Source organism: Canis lupus, unplaced genomic scaffold, assembly GCF_011100685.1.
Source record: "Canis lupus familiaris isolate Mischka breed German Shepherd unplaced genomic scaffold, alternate assembly UU_Cfam_GSD_1.0 chrUn_S184H344, whole genome shotgun sequence".
Classification (NCBI taxonomy): Eukaryota; Metazoa; Chordata; class Mammalia; order Carnivora; family Canidae; genus Canis; species Canis lupus.
Genome location: NW_023330710.1, coordinates 1 through 21479, shown reverse-complemented (window position 1 = coordinate 21479; position 21479 = coordinate 1). Strand labels below are relative to the sequence as shown.

Below are 21479 nucleotides of genomic sequence, written 5' to 3'. Positions count from 1 at the left end.
AGCTGCTCCGGGTCCCGCCGTGCGCGCTGCAGCCCTTAGGGAGCTCGGCGCACTCTCCCGGGGCGCAGGTGTCTGTTAGTGTCCCCTGGAGCCCGAGGGCATCCCCGCCCTCCTGCGTCCTGCTCCACCTCCCTGCGAGCCCCTTTCCGCCCGGGAAGGTCGGTGCAGCTCCTGCTCCTCCGGGACGGGGCTCTCCTGTCCTGGGGACACTCGCCCCGGCCTCAGCCCAGCTCCTCGCGGGGCCCCTCCCCCTGGAGGCCTTTGTTTATTTCTTTTTTCCGTCTTCCTACCTTGATAGAAGCGCAAACTCTTCTCACTGTAGCATTCCAGGTGTTCTCTCTTTAATTCTCAGGCCGAATTCATAGATTTTCAGGATAATTTGAAGGTTTTCTAGGTAATTTGGTGGAGACAGGTGATTTGGAGACCCTACTCTTCCGCCGTCTTGCCCCTCCTCCTTTCCATCATCTCTTACATTTAAGAGAATTGATCTGGCTGCTGTGGTCTGCTGATGTATTAATAATAGTTGGAAATCTTGGTATAGAAAGCACCTCACAGAGGGTAAATGCAAACTTTGGAAAAGTAGACAATCTCAGATTCATACTGGAGCTATTCAGTATAAAACTCCTTTTAAGATTTTCCAGGCACATGATGCTTTGTCAGCTATTAAACTGGGCGAGGAGGAGAAGAGGTGGAAGGTAAAGGCGGGGTGAGAGATCCATAAAAGTCCATCCTAGAAGGCAAAACACTTCTAATCATGTGCAGGGCTTAAGTTGAGAGTTGAACAGATGACCATGTGTAGTATTTCTAAATATTTAAAAGTTATCAGTCATGCTAAACATTCATTCCATTCTCACACTTTGATGATTACCCCCTCCAAAATTACCTGTAAGCCCAGCATTGAAGATTTCTTGACTTCTTGGAGTTTCTATATTCAACTATATTAGTAAGATAACTTCATCATCAAAAGACATTAAAGAGTCAAAAGATAAGCTATGGATTGTGAAAAGGTATTTGAAACCTATGTAGCTGACAAAATTCGTTTTCAGAATATAGGAGAATAAAAAACAGATAGCTTAATTAAAAATGACAAAACACATGAATAGGTATTTCCCACAAGGCAAAAAGAGAAATAAACCGTGAAAATTTGAATATTTCATTTCATTAAAATCAAAGAAATGCAAAGTGAAACTGGAATGACTCCTTGCATGTCTAAAAAGTCTCCTCTCTATTTTTGTAGTTGTTTGAATAGTTTTTGTAAGGGATTTCAGGCTCAAACCATTTTATCACCTTCAGAATCTGAGCGTTTTTTTTTTTTTTGTTGTGTTGTTGTTGTTTTTTCTCCCTAGCATTCAGAACCAATAAGTAATACAGTGCAACTCCAATATTGGTTTTGCTTTAGGTAAATTTTATTTTTTCTATGAAAGACTGTAAACTTTGTTTTTTTTTTCCTTTGAAGTTCTGAAATTTCTCTGACATAAGCCTGAATGAAGTTTTATATGTTATTTATATATAAATTTTAAATTCAGCCTGTCAAGGTCTATCAGCCTATAAAGATTCATTTCTTTCCTCAGCTAAAATATATCTTCTTGAGAATATCTTTATCTTATGATTTTTTGGTTTCTCTCTCAGATTCTTATGATGGATATTAGATTTTATGCTTTTGTTCTATCTCAACTTTTCTCTCATAGTTTCTGTTTTTGCTTTTTATTCTATATTCAAAGACTTTCTTGATGTTTTCTCTTCCAGGTCATTTATTTGCTTTTCGGGTTGCCTATACTTAACCCTTTTTTTTTTTTTAATTTTATTTATTTATGATAGTCACAGGAGAGAGAGGAGAGAGAGAGAGAGAGGGGCAGAGACACAGGCAGAGGGAGAAGCAGGCTCCATGCACCGGGAGCCCGACGTGGGATTCGATCCCGGGTCTCCAGGATCGTGCCCTGGGCCAAAGGCAGGCGCTAAACCGCTGCGCCACGCATGGATCCCTACTTAACCCTTTATTCAATTTCTCATTTCATCAGTTGTATTTTCTTCTTTTAAAATTCATTTTATCTTAATTTTTGTCTTGATTTACCAGGATTCTTGTTCTTTGATTGCTCTTTTTGCCCTCAGTAGGTTTTTCTTGCTTTGTGGTTATAGTAGCTACCCTCAAATATTTGGATAAAATCATTTATAATTTTTGTTATGTATCTTCTTTTCCAGGAGTGATTTCTCTTCAACCATGTGAATTTTTTTCATTTGTTCTGCTTTATCTTCTCTTTTTTGCTGTCACTTTTTCTGAAATGGTAGATTATTATCCATTATATTTAAGAATAAAAGATTAATTGATTATACAATTAATATCAAATCAAGGCATAATATGAGAGAAGAGTGAGCATACTAAGTTATGCTTAAATTTTATTGATTTTAGTAAGTAGGAATTATGGATGTTTAAAGCATATGTTTGTTAATGAAACCATCATATGTAGTTTTTTTTTTTTGAATATGTAGTTCTTTCTATGTGTAATCAAGGAAGAGAATCAAACTGGTGAGGGAGCTATACAATTAATGGCGGGGGGGGGGATTGTGACTGCAGCAAGGGCATAACAAACAGTTTAAGGAGAGACTAGAATAACTGGCAGATAAGGAGCCCAGGTTAATAACTACAGTGGTCAAACACGTTAATAAATGGGAAAGAGAGACCCAAGATTGTGTTTTAGGAATGAGTAAAAGAACCTAAATTTTCTTGAAATGACAGCAACTCTATGTCCACCAAATCTAAGGTGCTTTTGAGGATAAGATGCATCATGTTTTTATACCACCAAGAAAAAAAATGACTGCCAGTTATATCTTAGTAAAGGATCTCTCTTATCATGTTAAAATATATTCGGGACTTAGTTAGAATAATTTAATACTATGCATCCATAAAAAGGAAAACGTAAAATAATTGGTTAAGGTATAACTAAAGCTTTTGTTAACCTTTATGAGTCCTTCTGAACCACTTATTGGCTCTAAATTATTAGTGTTTGTGTTTTTCTGCATAATTTCACCTTTTTTAGTTTACAGAGCATTATACTATAGCATTTTCTAGAAATATGCTACTCTTATTCTGGGATTTTCTTCCAAATCTATGACACACACTTCAGCAAATTTTGTTACTGTTGTTTTCATATTTTTGACAGCAGGTATCAATGGAAAATTTTCAGTCAATAATCAAGGGTCATAATTCTTCCTTTAAGTATCCTTAAATATTTTGTTGTCTTTGAAATGTCTTTGAAATGTCAAAGGCTTGCTGTTTCCAGTCATACTTCTTGGAATAGCAACCAAGTAAATGCATGAGCAAGCAGTGACCACACCTGCTCCTGGTTGACCTGGACTAGATGATACCCTTCATTATAAGATGTACCCAAATTTCAAAGATGTTAAATGTGGGGAAGAAAACGGAATGTTTTAGAAATGGTGAAATAAGCAGAACTTCTCTGTTTCTGGAAGACAAAGCTTTTATGGCCTCTGTTAGTTATAGTAAAATACTGATAAGAGATATGGCATTTTTAATAACACTAATAGCCAGAGTCTGTTGATCATAATTATAGGAAAATCAGTCAGATATAATTGGTTACTTTCACTTTTCAAGAATATCTTATTTCAACAAAGGGAAAAGGAGTCCAACCATGTGGGGAAAAGAAGTCCAACCATGTGATTGATGACTTGGGTATGCTTTTTTGAACTGTGTCGTTAGGCACTATGTTCCACCTCCAGTGTCAACTATTCACAAACTAGCTCTATAATTTGACTTTCAGAAGATTGTATTTTTTTTTTAGAAGCTTGTATTCTTATACCTTTGGGTTTAAAAATTATCAAAAGCCTAGGAATTAAAATAAACAATATTTTGTAGAATCAGTGAAATCTAGAGAAGTGTAAGGATAAGGAAAGCAGTTACATGCAATGGTGCTAGTGTTTTGTAACTGTTTTTATTATAAAGGTGCATGTTTTATAATTACTGTATTTATGCAAGCTTGTGTTTGTTTAAGGGATTTGAGGTGTTTAAAAGATTTAGTCATGTTATGTTTGTAATTGCAGTTTGAATTTGTAAAGGATTTTAAATCAAATTTGTATTCAATGTCAAAATCCTCGAGAAAAATTGGCTTGCAAAGTGTTCTATATTAGACAGATGATTTTTAATAAACTAAGCAGAAAACAAAGCCCAAATAATAGTGAACTCTACATAAAAGGCTCTGTGGGCATTAGATATCTATCAGTAAGGAGTTCTCTATTTTCAAAAGATCTGGCTTCTCTTCACATGTGTTGCTTCTCTCCTGTTTTGTTAGGTGTAGAGTTCATATTCACTTCCATTTCACTCTATACCTTACTCAGAGTCTTAGCTCAACCCAGAAGATCCTTCACTTTCTTTAGAAAGAATTCTATGGTTTTATCTTGGGGCAAATACTGCTGCCTGATAGCCATGAAGAGGAAGAGAAAGGCTTAAAGGAAGAGCTCACTTGACTGGTCTGTGCAAAGTGTATTCATCTCCTTGATTATAGCCCTATGCATTCTGCTATTCCCTGTTCTATTATTCATCCCAAACCTGGCACCCCACTGGGACTCTGCCATTAGAGCAGCTTTCACCTCTGTTGTAGTCTTCTGTAGCTTTTCAGCCTACACTGTCTTGTCTGATTTTTGCCTCTAAGTTGTGGAGATTCTCTAGTTTCCTGATTGTTACTATCTCAGTCTCCTTAATATTCAGCCCAGTCCCTCTTGTTCATTTCTATTATTGTAATTCTAGGAAGTTGGGGAAGGGAATGTATACGGCCTACCATCTTGAACTAGAAACCCGAACTTTTAAAAAGATGTCAACATACAAATTATACTTTCCATGAAGTTAAAGCTTTTCTTAGGGGTTTAAATGAACCTAAAATTTTAGGATATAAATGGTTTGATCCTGCAGGGAAGGTATTATGTTCAGGTTATGTTCACATGTCCTACAGATCTTGCAGGTGCACGCATTAGTTTTGCAGAAAGGTTTGGAGTCACTCTTTAAGCAGTCTCAATTTAGTTTGGGATATCCCAGTTGTACATCTCAAATTTAGAAACATTTTGAGTTCTTAAGGAACAGATTATGTTTTAATTAATGCATTTCAGAGTCACAAAATATTCAGTCATTTTTACCACTAGAATATGTTCCATAAGGAAATAAAATCTAAACCAAAGTACCGTTCCCTCTGTTGCTAACAGGAAAATGTTCTTAAAAAGCTTACCTAATAGAGTTGGATTTACAGACTACTTTCTAAGCAGCTCACCTCACAGCCATCACTGACTTCCGTAACTTAATATAAAGAAAATCTGTTTCTTCATAGATTGTGGTTGTTAAGATTTATTAGTGACTAAAGCATGTAATTCCCATAAATAAGCCAGTTCTGGGTTAGATTCTCCAAGGCCAAAGGGCTCACGTGACATTTTTCATTTGGGTACAGAATGGCCATTTGGGCTTATAGGATCATTGAGCCTACATTCCTAGTAGTTGACACGGATCCATTCAAAGTCTATAAAATATAGGAGATGCCTCCGATGCCTTTAAAGTTTTAAAATAAATAATTCAGACACCTTATAATTTTTTGCCTGCAGGTTCTCTGAAACTAAATGAAAGCAAACTTGGTCAGTACTTAAATGGAAAATAGTTGAATAAAGAATGAAACAAGGGATGGCTAAAGTATCAGTATTTTCCCCCCTATGTTCTTATAATTTTCATGGAGCAATTTCTGGTATAGTGTTAGTACTGTTTTCCAGGGAGTAGTAGTTTTTCAGGTGGGATTTTTCAGTTCTTAGATCAAAGTAATACCACAGAATAATGCTGCTTAGACACAAACTATTTAATCTTTGTAGTTTGACTAAGATAGAAATTTTTAAATCCTATAATTAATAATTCCTCCTAGAAGTTAATGAAAGCATTTCCAAATGTTAGTAGAGTGGCATTTTTTTCCAGAAATTGCATTTCATTATTTTTCCATTTTTCTTTTATTCTGTTCACAAGTCTTGGATAAGCAAAGGCGTAGAATAACGTATATTCTAAACATTTTAAATATAAAAATATAGTAAATTCTGTATTATTTACATATATGTTTATACATAGGTACACATATAGCTCTTTAACAGTTGGGTAAAATTTTCATATGTTGCAGAATATAGTATTTGGGAGGTGGTTGTTTTGCAAAGTGGTGGGACATAAAGAAACAAATATAAGAGTATCTGAGCTTTATATTTATTAAGTACTGATAGTGGGGAAAATCAGCTGTAGATATGTGCTACATGATGTTGAGTGAAATAAAATAACATTATCTACTTCTTGTCTAGCCCTTTGTTATCTCCTGCATCTGATCACAGGTGATGGAAAAACAATAGTATTAGATTTTCCTTGCCTTTTTTTCAATATTAGGTATTCAGTTATGTATTCAAGGTTTTTTATATCTTGAATAATATCAAATAAGGAATAATATCAAATAAGTAAATAACAATTGGTGCTTTGTAAAGGGTTAGATCTGGTGTTGGTCTAAAAGGAGTTCTTGTGGCTTGAGTCACATGTGATAGGTGTCAATCAGTATGGCCTTCAGCCACATATTTCTGTATACCAGAACAGGAATATGTTAAAAGATTTTTTTTTTTTTTAAACTTTGAGGCAATGATCTCATGATTGTTCATGGTTAGGACTGACTTTCTAAGGTCACCTGGTCTCATCTCTTTGAAGCTTACAAAGCTCTAGCCTTCTTCTTTTTCTTCAAATAGGATGAAAACACACATGGGGAACCCTTTTGTTACTTCGGAATGGAAATATACTTCTAGTTGGTGAGAACTTGTCTTTCAATATTCAGCTTTAAGCAGTTTTAAAGGACTGCAAAAATCATCCTCTTTCTTAGATCAAAATTTTTCTGTCTTACTGTGGTCCTTATTAAATCTCTGAATTCCCAGATTCTAGACCCTGTCTTTTTGGTCCTACCCTCCTGACTTTATTGACTTCCTGTGATGTTTGTTGTAAGTTTAGTTTTTTGATTACTGGGCTTTATCCCTGGCCTCTTATGACTATCCTTGGTACTATGTAAATTTTCAGGGTACCTATATGTAGTTATCTGTATGTAACCCCTCTCACCCCTTTGTAGTAGACTGTATTGAAAATAATTTTTAAAGCTAATTGGATCTAAATAAAAGGGAAGAAAGGAAGTACACGGAATAGTTTTGGGGCTAAGAAATACTCTGGATTTTTTAAACATTTAAATTCAATGAATTAACATATATTATTAATTTTAGAAGTAGAGTTCAGTGATTCATCAATTGCATATAACACCCAGTACTCATTACACTCATTAAAGTGTCCTCTTTAACCTATCACCCAGTTAGTTACCCCATACTTCCATCCATCTCCCTTCCAGTAACCCTTAAGTTTGTTTCCTAGGATTAAGAGTCTCTTATGGTTTGTTTCCCTCCTTGACTTTGTTTTATTTTATTTTTCCCTCCCTTCCCCTGTGATCCTCTCTTTTGTTTCTTAAATTCCACATAAGTGAGATCATATGATGATTGTTTTTCTTTGATTGACTTATTTTGCTTAGCATAGTGCCCTCTAGTTCCATCCATATTGTTTTAAATAGTAAAATTTCATTTTTGATGGCTGAGTAATAGTCCATTACACACACACACACACCACATCTTCTTTATCCATTTATCTGTTGTTGGACACTAGGCTCTTTCCATAGTTTGGCTATTGTGGACATTGTTGCTATCAACATTGGGGTGCAGGTGCCCCTTTGGATCACTATGTTTGTATCCTTTGGGTAAATACCTAAGAGTGTAATTGCTGGATTGTAGGGTAGCTCTATTTTTAACTTTTTGAGGAACCTTCATTCTGTTTTCCAGAGTGGCTGCACCAGCTTGCCTTCCCACCAGAAGTGTAAGAGAGTTCCTTTTTTCCACATCCTTGCCAACATCTGTCATTTTTTGGCTTGTTCATTTTAGCCATTCTGATTGGTGTGAGATGGTATCTCATTGTGATTTTGATTTGTATGTCCCTGATGCCGAGTATTGAACATTTTTTAATGTGTCTGTTGGCCATTTATTTATATGTCTTCTTTGGAGAAATATCTGTCCACGTCTTCTGCCCACTTCTTGATTGGATTATTTATTCTTTAGGTGTTGAATTTGATAAGTTCTTTATAAATTTGGGATACTAGTCCTTTATCTGATAAGACATTTGCAAATATCTTCTCCAATTCTGTCAGTTGTCTTTTGGTTTTTTCAACAGTTTCCTTTGCTGTGCAGAAGCTTTGTATCTTGATAAGGTCCCAATAGTTCATTTTTGCTTTACTTTCCCTTATCTTTGAAGACATATCTAGCAAGAAGTTGCTGTGGCCAAGGTCAAAGAGTTTGCTGCCTGTGTTCTCCTCTAGGATTTTGATGGATTCCTGTCTCACATTTAGGTCTTTCATCCATTTTGAGTTTATTTTTGTGTATAGTCTAAAGAATTAATAGGTCAACCAGGAAATTAAAGAAGAATTTAAAAATTTCATGGAAAAAATGAAAATGAAAACGGAATTTTACAGAACCTTCGGGATACAGTAAAGGCGGTCCTAAGAGGGAAATATATAGCAATACAAGCTTTTCTCAAGAAAGGCGAAGAGTCTCAAATATACAACTGAGCCTTACAGCTAAAGGAACTGGAGAAAGAGCAGCGTAAACCTAGCTGGAGAAGAGAAATAATAAAGATTAGAGCAGAAATCAATGAAATAGAAACCAAAAGAATGGTAGAACAGATCAACGAAACTAGGAGTTGGTTCTTTGAAAGAATTAATAAGTTCAATAAACTAGCCAGACTTATCAAAAAGAAAAAAAGACCCAAATAAATAAAATCATAAATTAAAGAGGAGAGATCATAACCAACACTGAAGAAATACAAATAATTATAAGAACATATTACAAGCAACTATAAGCCAACAGATTAGGCAATCTGAAGAAATGAATGCATTCCTTAGAAACATGTAAACTACCAACACTGAAACAGGAAGAAATAGAAAACCTGAACAGACCCACAGCCAGCAAAGAAATTGAAGCAGTAATAAAAAGTTTCCCAACAAACAAGAGTCCAGGACCAGATGGCTTCCCAGAAGAATTCTACCAAACATTTAAAGAAGAATTAATACCTATTCTTCTGAAGCTGTTTCAGAAATAGAAATGGAAGGAAAACTTCCAAACTCATTCTGAGGCTAGCATTAGCTTGGTCCCCAAACCAGACAAAGACTCCACCAAAAAGGAAATTTGATTTTGCCAGCAGTATGATAGTTGCCATATTTCCCATTAGCTTTAGAGCATCCGCCAGGGCATAAGCATAGTACAGTGCCTGTCTTTACAGATAGTGCAGTTTACTGAGCCTATGTAATATTGTTTTGTTAAAAATAAATGTACAAAGCCACTCAGAAATCTGTGATGCTATTTTTTATCTGTGGAGTGAAAAATATGTATTTTTCCACTCAGTGTGTCTTTGGGGAGACCATTCATTCTTCAGTCTTGGTTAGTATAACCCAGAAGTATTCCACTCACCATGACTCCAGGAGAAAAGGCCAAATCTTGCCAATCAATGTCACATGCTTGGATAGAACAAACAGTTCAGAAGTGGGCATGTTCCTCAGGTTCAATCCCAGTTAGTTTGAGGCTTTAGCAGAAACTACTGGAAGAGAGACTCTCCCTTTCCATTTGCCTTCTATACTGATAGAAAGTCCTCCTGGAGCTATTAGAAGCCATCCTTACCCACTGCCTGAGAAAGGCATATTTGACAAGAAAGCCAACATGGGGGGAAATAGAGTTAAGGCAGAGGGACAGTGCTCTGATGAATTTATTAGAGCAACTGTATTGAGCACGTGCTTTTGTCCTGTTAGGTGATAGATTCCCCCTTTTGTTTTAAGCTGGTTTGAGTTGGGTTTTTATCTCTGTCACTGAAAGAAGGTTGACTAAGTCAGTAGTTTGAATATAACTTTTAGATGAGAACTATAATAGTTTTGTAATGGATATGCTTACCTTTCTTGTTGGAAATAACATACGGCTTTAAAGCCATTTTTCTTGTTTTCCTTACATAATATGATGGCCCTCTGAGAAGATACTATCAACAAGGCAGTTGATTACACCGTGTTGCATTTCTTAAACAAAGTAGTTCTCAGACAAATTTGAAGACAGATGCATCACCTTGTTTTCTGTTTGGGTCCAGATTCACACCTATTTCCTAAACATTAGGGAGAAAACTTTTTTTTTCTATTGATTTCCTGTGATTGTACATTGATAATGATCTTGGCAGAATGTACCCAAACAGGGGAAATGTAATTACATGCATCAAGTTTCAGTGGCCTTGGATTAGTGTGTGACTTCCATCAGTTACAGAGATGGTAAGTGAGGGATTTTCCCCCTTCTGTGGTTTGGGGCTTTCCATTTCACTCTTTCACCCATCACTGAACTTGAGATGGCATGATGACCATTTCTTATGTCAGATCTTATCTTTTCAGACTTCTGAGTCTGCCTTTTTAATTTCTTTGTTGTCTTATGATATATGGGCTTGTCTCTGAGAAAATTTCCAGAATGAAGGAGAGCTTGGAAAACATCTCATTATCACAAAAACACGGTTTCTTATGAGCTCTATTCCATATGTAAATACCCACTCATTTGAGTTTCTTTTCAATGTTTGGCATTTCAGTTTGTATACATCTACATATTTATATATAAATTATTCCACACACTTTAGGAGAAACTATTATGGGGGTGGCAAACATTATGTTAAATAATTATCATTTTTACAATTTGAAAGACTTCTTTCCCTTTCTGTTTTAAAAACACTACCCTGTATAGCTTCTGTGGCAATGACATTGAAAGTTCTACAGTTCAGATCCCTGGAATTCAAATAACATATTTGATTCCTGAATAATTAAAGTTCATTGTAATTGGAGATTTCTGTAGAAGCTATTCAGCATATTTCCATGGTCTCTCTACCTTGTCTGCTCAATTGATGAGTTACTGTTTCCAAACTTCTCTGAGAGAAATGCACCTAACAGCTTGTGATGCAAATTATGCACATACAGGATTATGTATTTATACACACAGAGCAGTATTTGTGGTGGCACTTGTGAATGAAAATGATGCTTCCGACCCCTGCTCACTGTCTGATCACATTACACCACTGCTTAAAACTATGAAATGCCACACCATGGTCTGAGAGATAAGTCCCAGTACCCCTGCATGCTGACATGCCTTACCTCTTGTGTTCCCCAGTTCCAGTCCCACTCACGTGTCCCAGGCTCTCATGTGGTTTTAGACTGCTGGGCTTTAGCACAGGCTGTTGTCTCAATCTGCAGTGCTCCCTTCCTGCTTTTGTCCCTGGCAAACTCAAGTCTCCATTTAAGTTTAACGACTTAGATAAGGACTTTATTGACTGCTCTAAGTAACCTTTTGCTCCTTGAACCTGGTGTACTTTCTTATACACTATTATCACAACAATGATAGGATTTGTATTTGCTGAGATGTAATATTAACATAACAGACTAGCAATGGAGGCAAACTTTGTCTACCCTTATTTTACTGAATGGTAAGCCAGGGTGGTTTTGATTTAAGAGTTATGGTTTCTTTTTATTTTTTCAGTTATTATTATTTTTTAAGAGTCATGGTTTCTTTGGTCACAACTGGTGGGAATAGAATACTTTGTGTAATAAGCATACTTCCAAAACTAGAACTCTTTTATAGAACTTACTTTAGACAAGTATACTTTTATGGTTTTACTGATTTGGACCTATTGACCACTTAATGATTGATTTACAAGTACTTCAAGGACTTTCCATCCAAGAATATTCTACTTTATCCCTTGATGTGGAACCACAGGACACATGCACTAAATTACCTGTACCTAAGTTCAAAGTGTTGGTTCAGATTTAAGACCGAAAAATTCTAAGTGAGATGAGTGGAGGTAGGCTCCAGAAACTGGTCTTTCTCTGAGACAATGCAGACCCAACACTCAGATGAATCCATTCTCTGCTTGAATTACAGCCATGTAAAACCAGTTCCCAGGAATGATGACACTTGTCCTCCTCATTGAGATAGGTAACACTTGGCTATGGGGAGCAGCCACTGCATTGTGCCTTACTGTTTGTTATTCCTTAAAGATGCTTGAGCTCTTTGAGTGAATATGGACACTCAAACTCTCTTAAATGACCCAGGACACTAGAAAATGTTAAGAGTGGAGGGTGGGTCTGGGATACCGGGTTCATAGCCTGCGGTGATGGGTGATAAGGGAGAAAAAACTGGTGTTTTTTTCTAGATGTATGAAAGTGGTTATAAGATGTCAGTAAAACTGAAAATGACCAGATAGGCTCAGATATCTGTCAGGGTAAAGTGCAGTGATGATAAGTCCTCCTGATGATGTTCCCTCTCACTTTTCTTGGCTTAATATGAGCAGTATGTTCAGAGTATGGTGGAATTGGTAAGAGAAGTAATGGTAACTTGAGAATTAGTCTGAAACTGACCTGATTCTGAGATTCAGATGATAATAAAATCTCCTAAGATGATGCAGGTCAACTGTCTCAGCCTTCCATACCTTCATTTCTATTATCCCAAGATCCAGAGGCCTGAAGATAGAGGAAAAGGAGTCTTCATTAGCAGTGAAAATATTAAATTTGTCTTTTATTATTTTTTTATTAAAAATTAAAAAAAAACTTATTTCAGAGAGAGAGAGAAAGGAGAGAGTACAAGTAGGGGCAGGGACAGATGGACAAGCAGACTCCCCACTGAGCGTGGAGCCCCAAAAAGGGCTCTATCCCAAGACCCTGAGATCAAGACCTTAGCTGAAGTTGGACACTTAACTGGTTGAGCCACCCAGGTGTCTCTGTTACATGTCTTTTGAATGTCTTCCCCCTCTCTCCATACGAGCATCTTGCAGCACATATGTCGTCTTTGAATTTTCAGGATCCTTAACATGTAGCGTAAGCCCAGGTCTCCATTGACTAAACTAATGCTGAATGTGTGAATGGGGATGCAGGGTGCCCTTTGATGAAAAGCATACATTTTATGAGACTTCTGATCTGCTTATTTGTATCAAACTTATGACCCCCATGAACATGGCACTCTGAACATGTTCCTAACATTTTGCTAACTTTTGTTTTAAAACCTTTTTGAAGTTGTACACTGACAAGATCAATGCAAAATTGTATGAATGCCATTATTTTCAGCATTCACTCATTTTAGAAGAAAAGGAGACTTCCTTTCCTCACCTCCCACAGCCTGAAGAAAGTTTCCTTTTTGAGAACAAAATTACCATTTGTTTCAAGCTTTCTCTCAATTATAGCAATTTCCACATGTTTTAAAACTATTCTCAGCAAAAGAAAACTCAACATTTGCACTTTTGATGCATAGGCTAATCTAGCAGATACAGGTTTAAAGGCATCATCACTGTGACAGATAATTGGGAAGATTTTTCTTTATTTGCTCCTGGTTATTGCCCATGCTGTCTGTGAACTCAGAAGCAGGACAAACGAAACTGTTTTTTGAGTGCTGTTAAATGGTCCATATAAAGTGGACCTTGGTATTCACTGTCAGACAGCTTCATCTTTTCTTAAGGATAAGACAGCATGCCCATTCAGCTTCAGTTTTCCTATATATTTCTTATGTTTCACAGACTTTGGTTGGAAGGACAGTAAGGGAGCATCCACTGCAAGCAACCAGCTGTGGCCTGCCAATTCTAGTTCCTGACAGGTAGCAAGCTGGATTCTTGGCTGTAAAGAATCTCAAGCAGTTTCGATATGCTCTAGGGAGGGCAACTGTTTAGCCTAAGCAATTCAAAGAGGCATAATTGTGCTTCACAGTACACAGAAAGTCACCACATCTGTTTCATATTTTTGGCTTTTAGAACTGAACTAGAACAGAGAAATAAACATACAGCTTTGAATATAGAGTAAAAACAAGTTCATGGTGCACAGATGAGCATATTGTATGTAACTCAGTGAAAATTTCCTTAATGAGGGTTTCTTTTGGTAAAGTGAGAAATATTTCTGGTGTTAATCAAGGTTTTTTAAAAAAGATTTAATAGAAAATATTATCTATTTAAATGTCAAGGCAGCCTATCATTCTCCCTTAAATCTATTATAGTCAATTGTTGAGATGCCGTGGCGGCATTCACGTGACCTATTGCAAATATTTGGGGAGTCATCTGCACTGCATTAGCCTTTCTAGTGGTAGTTATTTAAAAAAAATAATTTGGATGTAGTAGGCTAAAAACATTCAAGGCAATGAATTAGAACTTCATTAACCACTTTCATCTTTTATTTTGGTTCAAATGTAAATGCAGTCATTTGATATCTAAGTGTATATAATATGTGATGACTGTCTTTTAAAAATGTAATCTAGCAGAAAATACATCTTAATTTGAATGTAACACTGTCTTAAATATAATTTTAATATTCTTCAGCATCTGGCGTCTCAAAGAATGAGGTCATTTGAGGTTAAGAAACTTTTCCCTGCAGTAATAATAGTAATAATAATAATCACACCAACAGTGAAAAAGGCAAGTACTTATCTAAATGATCAAATATCATGGAGAAAAAGGGAAGAAAGAAATTGACATGTATCAAGGTTTTCCTTTTACAGGGGTCTTTACATTATGATGCTTATATATTTCCTATAATAGCTTCACTGTAGATAACATTTTGAGATCTTTTGGATAAAGAACCTGTCGTGAAATAATTAGCTCAAATATTATGAGATCTGCCCTAATCATACTCAGATCCTCTTTTACTTCTTTTCAACTTGCAGTTATGTATTGTTGTATGGGTGTATGTATTACTTATTTTTTTAGAGAGAGAACATGTGGGGAGAGGGGCAGAGAGAGAAGGAGAGAGGGAATCATAAGCAGGCTCCATGCCCACCCTGGAGCAGGTTATGGGGTTTGATCTCATGACCCTGAGATCAAGACTGGAGCTGAAATCAAGAGTCAGAAGCTTAACTGACTGAGCCACCTGGGCTCCCCTGTATTTTTTTTTTTTTTTTATAATGTCTGTCTTTCTAGTAGTCTGTAAGTTCCATGAGGTCAAGGACTATGTCTGTCCTTCATTATGTGCCTGGGGACCTTCTCATATATAAAGAGAGGCTAATTGATATTTATTGACATAATATGTGTCTGGGCAGGTTCTAAACTACTTAAATATATTAACCTATTCAATCTTATCATCCAAACATAACTTTGAATGGATTACTATTGTGCCTATTTTATAGATGAGTTAGGCGAAGCACAGAGAAGTCAAGTAACTTGCCAAAGTCACACAGTTCAGTGGAAGAAGCAGGATTTGGGCCTTGGCAGTCTGACTCTATATAGGTCCATGGTTTTAATTATGAAACAGATTCTTGGAAAAGTAAGAAGTAATCTGAAGTTAACATTGAAGAGGACCTCATTGACAGAATTATTCACTTAATGTTATGGTAGCTTATCATCACCCTTTGACATAGTATTTATTCATTGAACACAAGAGCATGGAATGTTTCTATGCCAATGTACTAAGCACCTTTTTCAGTTTCTCATTTAAACCTTTCTGGTCAAAAAAAAAAAAAAAAAAAAAAACCTTTCTGGTCACTAGGAACTCTCTCTTGGAGAGAGAGAGATAGAGAGAGAGACAGAGAGAGGGAGAAAATATCTTATTTCCTCTAATTTGCAGATGAGACCACTGAGGCTATCAAAGCTTAAGTAATTTGGCCTAGGTAAATGCTGCGTAATTAGCACACACTTGAAGGCAGGGCTTGTTCAACTCCAACTTCCTTGCTGTGTGCCATTTTCTCAACTCAGAAGTCTCTTTCCCTTTTCTTATTATTAATACATTTGGGGTCAGTGTTGTTAGCCAAACTGCCATGACACCTAGAAAGGCATTAAACTTGATTTTTGGCTTCCTTTTTTCTTATTTAATGATTCGGGCTTTGTGATAACATGGGTCTGTCTTTTCAGGCCTCGAAGTAAAAACAAGGTGGAGCAGATGCTCACCTTTGTAACTGATCCTGGCTGGCAGGAATTTAGTGTAGCCCTGAAGTTATGACCGAGAGCCTTCATGATTCTGTGCCGCAAGCCAGGAAGAATAAATTAGGCTGTTCTCTTCTTCTGTCATCTTAAATCTGTAAAGGAATTGTGTGCTATAAAAACTTGAAACCTGCTCCTCTATTGTTAATGTCTGATTTTTTTTTATAGGCTGTCAGAGATTAGAAAGAGAGGCTGCACAGTTCAAGTGTTATTTTCAGTCAGGTACCTATCACACATTTTATATTGGGAAGCCAACGAGTATTTGTTAATTATAGCGATCATAGAATCTTTCAAATGCAAATAGTCTGACTCAGATTTCAGTTTGTTTGGTACCAAGCGATGATGAAAGAATGGTATAGCCTGATCGTTGTTTTACTCCCATCTGTGTGCACCAGGCAATCACCACTTACAGATGGTTGTGATTCAGAGACAGGTTGCCACATGCGAAAAAAGTATGTTTCAGTTATTTTAATAAGATTTATTGTAGTAGTCACAGTTAAATGCTTAAACCTTAATGATAATTGCTGCTAATCTTTCAAGAAAATGATTAGAGTTTAATAAACCTCAAGAAGGATATTTTGCTGTAAACTTCAGCAAAATTACAAAGGTAAATTTTACGTTTGCTCCCTCATCTCATAAATCGGAATGCCGCATACTTTTTTTTTCCATTTTCTGAAATGCAATTTTATAAGGACACACACATTTATATTACATGTACTGGGGACAAGCTCAGACCTCTAATTTTTATGAAAAAACATAATTGGCCAAGTGACAACAAATAATTCTGAACAAATATACCAAAATGATTCCTAATCAGCTTTGAGGGTTATTTTTAGTGTGTGTGTGTGTGTGTGTGTGTGTGTGTGTGTGTGGTAAAATGGACATAACACAAAATTTGTTTTGGCCCTTTTAAGTGTACAATTCAGTGACATTAAGTACATGCGTGGTGTGCATCCATCCTCACTGTCCATTTCTAAGATCCTTTCATCTTCCTAAGCAAAGAACTTGTACCTATTAAATACTAATTCCCTATTCCCCCAGCCCAGCCCCTGATAACCTCTATTCTGCTCTTTGCTCTATGAATTTGCCTATTCTACACACCGCATATATGTAGAATGACACAATTTTTGCCATTTTATGTCTGGCTTATTCTTTTAGTGTGATTTTTCACTTAACATAATGTTTTTAGGTTTTACCGATATATTAGAATTTTATTCCCTTTGTGACTGAATAATACTTCATTCTTTGTGTATACCACATTTTGCTTATCCATTCATCTGTTGATGGATATTGGCATGGACATTGAGACATTCTGGCCACTGGGAATAATGCTGCTGTGAACATTGGTGCATCCATATCTCATACCCTTCTTTGAATTTTTCTGAATATATAGCTAAGATTAGAACTGTTGGATCATATATTAATTCTATGTTTAACTTTTGAGGAGCAAATTGTTTGTCACAGTGGCTGCACCATTTCATATTTCCACTAGCAGTGCATGAGGGTCCTAATTTTTCCACATCCTTGCCAACACATGATATACTTCCTCCCTCCCCTTATAGTCCCCCCTCTTGCCCCACCTTTTATATAATAGCCATTTGACTGGATGCTAACCTTGAGATTTTTAAGTTAAATAGATACTTCGAGTAATCACATGAAAATGAAAGTTTTTTATTTACTAATTTTATGCAAATTGCCACAATATTAATAATTTAGAATAATATTCCTTTGAATCATTCCATTATAGTAGTGGTTGGGTTAATCTCTTTGATTCTGAATAGGAAAGTTTCTTTATTTAAAGGTGATAAAGCACCTTTATATGTGCAAAAAAGCACATATAAGTGATGTTTAACCATTTGTGAAACTTAAATAAGTAGTTTAATCTTAATGTATAAAATAAGGGTAGCAATAAATTTTGTAAATGCATGTAAGAGATGAAACACTATAGCTTATATATAGAGCATTTCTTTGTTATTCAGGTAGGTTGATGTGTATTGGCTACATAGATTGAAATACGACACACACACACACACACGCACACCCACACCCCTCTCTATAATCAGGAGGCTATCGTAAAGGAGAGATGGGTAGATTAAATGGGATCCTTATAGTCATCAAAGCCTGGGATACTCTGATTGACCTTTGATTTTAGGATTTGTCTTCAACTGAGGATGCACTGGCATTATGAGGTTAGGCTAATGGATAGGTAGGATCTGTTTGGCACATTCTAATTATGGCTTTTTCATTTTCCAGCCAGGATTTGAATGGAATTTGTGCCTTATTAAAGCTTGTGTTGTTGTAAGCCTACATTTCTGGCTGGGAGAAATGTGAAGACGGGGTGTTGGGGATAGAGTTCTACATTAGAGAGACCACTAAGAGGGGAACTGGGCTTCCTGTTTTGGGAAAAAAAAATCAATGGGTATTGAGTTTTGATTGAAGATGGCTACAAACCATCCGTTAGACACATTTTAAGGTTTAGTATTTCATTTCTTGTACTAAACACCAACATTTTATCACCATATAATTCTAGGTTATATGGCTTTGGAGCTTCAACTTTGGGTTCATGTCTGAAATAAAAGTACTTAAATTATTTGTTTGTAGTTTTAAGATGAAATAACTTAGTTGTATTTTTTTCAGAATCAAGTTCAATACTTTTTATAGAAGTATTATGTAGAAAAACTCATAAGAAAGTAAAAACAAAAAATTCTTTGAGATCTAGAATGTTGATAGTATTTTCATTGAAACCATAAAATGTTTATTTACAAGTGAGCTAGTTTATAGTAACACTTAATAAGATATTAGTGTGAAAGCTCTGATCAGGGCACTATAAATATAAATCAAATAAACTGTGTCTTTTTCTCAGACAACTTACACTCCAAACTGCATGGAAGGAAGTACGTAGCAAATTGGGATATTGTACACATATTTAAAATACAACCATAAATGACAAACCACATTGTCAGGAACAGACAATATTCTCATTATACTGGGAAATGTATGTTAGCCTGGGTAGTCGTGGAAGGAATGAATCATAGCCTCTCTTCCAATGAATGAGTCATGGCTGGCTGAATGGAGGTGGGAGTTTCAAGCACTCTTTCTTTGAGTGATGGAAAGAATTTTTCATCGTTTTATATATTATTCAATATCTCTGTCACTATCACTGTTGATAAATGATATGAAAAATGATCATTTATCATTTAAAATCAATTGAGATATTTACAACTAATACTTTCCTTCCATAGATCTGGAAGTGCTTTCCAAAAATCAATTAATTCACACAATATACTACTGTAAGGCTAGCCTTATTATCACCATTTTATGGACAAATTCAAAGCAAGAGAGGTTAATTAACCCATCACAGAGTCCAAAGGGCTGAGTGGCAAGGCAAAATGGACTGAGGACCAACTTGAAGGCCAGGAACTCTGCTTTTAGCATGGATTTTAATTGATTTAGATCAGTTTCTCTAGCCTAAAAAGCACAAGCAATAATTCTGAATTATCATGCAGCAATATAGTGTGGATTAAATAATTAATATTCTGAAGCCCTTTATAAATGTGAATTATTATTACTCATTTTAGCTTTAGACCACTAAGTCGGCCAAACTACCTTCCAGCACTGGTGACTAAAGTGTAAATTAATTGGCTAAGTGAGAAATTCATCTCACACATTTCCTGCTGAGAGATAAGAGATTCCTCTGATTGGAAATCTATATATGTAGTCATGAGTTTTACTCTGCTTCCCTTAATGTATGTGTTTGTATCCAATTCCCTAATAAATTGGGAATTCATCTTATATGGGGAGATCCATGTTTAAAATATCAGTGTAAAATGCTCATGTTTCTTTTAAGAAAGCCTATCTCCCCTGTTCTAGAGATGTACTTTTAGGAATATTGTCATGTGGTTAACCAAACTAGTAATTTGCTTTACTCATCTTTCACATACATATTTGGAAAGACTACTGAAAATGATATTTTCTCCAAAGATGCACTGTCCTAGCTTATCAAGCTTTGTGCTCATTTTTGGTGCTTTTTCAATAAATATATTTAGGGAACACTGTATTAGAAATTCTGAGGTTGCTTTATTAAGTTTTTTTCCTCTAATTATCTGATTAGGAAAGTTATCATTGAGACAAAACTCCCAAACTCTTCATTAAAAGGAAGGGATAAAAAAAAAAAAATAAAAGGAAGGGATGACTCAGGGTTGAAAGGAAGTCTATAGCTCATTAATAACTTTATGTCTTTTCACAAGAATAAGGAAGTCTATCTATAGAATTCTTAATATATTAATGGATAAGTGATAAGAATGATTTTCCATATTGTGTTAAGATAGCTTTTCAGTCATTCATTCAACAAATATTTTTTGAGCCTCTGTTACATGCCAGCCACAGTTGCCAATGCTGAGACTAAGGACTAGGACTTTGCCCTCTATGACTTATAGTAAACAGGTTAAAAAATATATATGTATTATATATATGTATGTGTATATATATATATATATATATATATATATATATATACTCAGTCATTTAGATAAGAGCTAGGAAAATACAATGAAACTGAAAGGGGACAGAGTATAATGGGAGTACTATTTTCAAAAAGGATGGTCAAGAAATTGGAGATTGGCAATTGAGCAGTTTGAAGTGAGGATGCAAACCTCAGGATTATCTTTGGGAAGGGCATTCCAAAAAGAGCCAGTAGTCCAAGCAGGGGCCATGAGAAGGTAGTATGTGGCTGGAGCAAGTGTGGTGATCCTGAGGGTTTGGTATTTGGAAGCATACTCATTTCTCAGAAAATAGCTGAAAGACCTTTGGAGAAAGGAACAGTGTGTATATACATACAAAGGAAACACACTGTAAACCCTTGAACATTGGTTCTATCAAGAGCTAGCACACACCTAGCTTACAAAGAGCTAGCAGAAGCTTGACTTAGTGATTTCAAGGATATTTAGTGAACAATTCTTGAATTTTCAAAACATACTTAAGTGTCTTATTTTGAAGGCAGAAGAGTAAATATATACTGAGGAAAGGTAATAATTTGGACAATTGCAGTTTGGGTCAGAGAACCCACTGGATAACCTAGACAAACCAGTAGAGTACGCAGTGATTGGTCTATCAATAAATCATAATTTTGCTTTCAATTCCTTTTATTGAGATAAAAATTATACATAATAAAATTTACCCTTTGAAGTATAAAATTTAGGGTGGTTTTCAGTATTTTTTTAAAAAAGATTTTATCTATTTATTCATGAGAGAGACAGAGACAGAGGCAGAGACCTAGGCAGAGGGAGAAGCAGGCTCCCTACAGGAAGCCTGATGCAGAACTAGATCCCTGGACTCCAGGATCACGACTTAAACCAAAGGCAGATGCTCAACCACTGAGCCACCTGGGTGCTCCTAGTTTTCAGTATTATTCACAAAGTTGTACAAACATCATCTTTATCTA

At 35.9% G+C, this 21479-nt stretch overlaps 1 long non-coding RNA gene across 1 annotated transcript; it reads right to left on the bottom strand.

The window, feature by feature from the left end:
* Nucleotides 1-10032: 10032 nt before the first annotated feature.
* On the bottom strand, nt 10033-16144 carry LOC119878705. The gene is made up of 3 exons (XR_005387080.1): nt 16007-16144; nt 12510-12611; nt 10033-10228 (listed from the first exon to the last, which is right to left on the bottom strand). It is a non-coding gene; the product is annotated as an uncharacterized LOC119878705 (long non-coding RNA).
* Between the last annotated feature and the right edge of the window lie 5335 nt (nt 16145-21479).